Genomic DNA, 1669 nt, shown 5'->3' on the forward strand with positions numbered 1-1669 from the left:
AATAATAACAGCTATTTGTGACAAACCCATAGCCAATATCATACTGAATGGACAAAAGCTGGAAGCATTCCCTTTGAAAACTGGCACAAGACAAGGCTGCCCTCACTCACCACTCCTATTCAATATGGTATTGGAAGTTCTGGCCAGGGCAGAACTTCAGGCAAGAGAAATAAATAAAGGGTATTCAAATAGAAAGAGGGGAAGTCAAATTGTCTCTGTTTTCAGATGACATGATATATATTTAGAAAACCCCATTGTCTCAGCCCAAAAATTCCTTAAGCTGATAAGCAACTTCAGCAAAATCTCAGGATACAAAATCAATGTGCAAAAATCACAAGCATTCCTATACACCAATAATAGACAAGCAAAGAGCCAAATCATGAGTAAACTCCCATTCACAATCGCTACAAAGAGGATAAAATACTTAGGAATACAACTTACAAGCACCTTCCCTGAGTGAAGGACCTCTTCAAGCAGAACTACAAACCACTGCACAAGGAAATAAAAGAGGACACAAACAAATGAAAAAAAATTCCATGCTCATGGATAGGAAGAATCAATATCATGAAAATGGCCATACTGCCCAAAGTAATTTATAGATTCAATGCCATTCCCATCAAGGTACCATTGACTATTTTTGCAGAATTAGAAAAAAATTACTTTAAATTTCATATGGAACCAAAAAAGAGCCCGTATAACCAACACAATCCTAAGCAAAAACAACAAAGGTGGAGGCATCACGCTGCCTAACTTCAAACTATGCTACAAGGCTACAGTAACCAAAACAGCATGTTACTAGTACCAAAACAGATATATAAACCAATGGAACAGGACAGAGACCTCAGAAATAACACCACACATCTATAACCATCTATAACCTGACAAAAACAAGCAATGGGAAAAGGATTCCCTATTTAATAAATTATGTTGGGAAAACTGGGTAGCCATATGCAGAAAACAGAAACCGGACCCCTTTCCTTACACCATATACAAAAATTAACTCAAGATGGATTAAAGACTTAAATGTGAAACCTAAAACCATAAAAACCCTAGAAGAAAACCTAGGCAATACCACTCAGGACATAGGCATGGGCAAAGACTTCATGACTGAAACACCAAAAGCAATTGCAACAAAAGCCAACATTGGCAAATGAGATCTAATTAAACTAAAGAGCTTCTGCACAGCAAAAGAAACTATTATCAGAGTGAACAGGCAGCCTACAGAATGGGAGAAACGTTTTACAGTCTATCCATCTGAAAAAGATCTAATGTCCAGAATCTACAAGGAACTTAAACAAATTTACAAGAAAAAAACAACCCCATCAAAAAGTGAGCAATGGATATGAACAGACGCTTCTGAAAAGAAGACATTTATGCGACCAACAAACATATAAAAAAAAGATCATCATCACTGGTCATTAGAGAAATGCAAATCAAAATCACAGTGAGATATCATCTCATGCCAGTTAGAAGAGTGATCATCAAAAAGTCAGGGAACAACAGATGCTGGCAGCACTGTGGAGAATTAGGAACTCTTTTACACTGTTGGTGGAATGCAAATTAGTTCAACCATCATGTGAGACAGTGTGGTGGTTCTTCAAGGATCTAGAGCCAGAAATACCATTTAACCCAGCAATCTAATCACTGTGTATATACCCAAAGCATTATA

This window comes from Symphalangus syndactylus, chromosome 9 (assembly GCF_028878055.3).
Source record: "Symphalangus syndactylus isolate Jambi chromosome 9, NHGRI_mSymSyn1-v2.1_pri, whole genome shotgun sequence".
Taxonomy (NCBI): Eukaryota; Metazoa; Chordata; class Mammalia; order Primates; family Hylobatidae; genus Symphalangus; species Symphalangus syndactylus.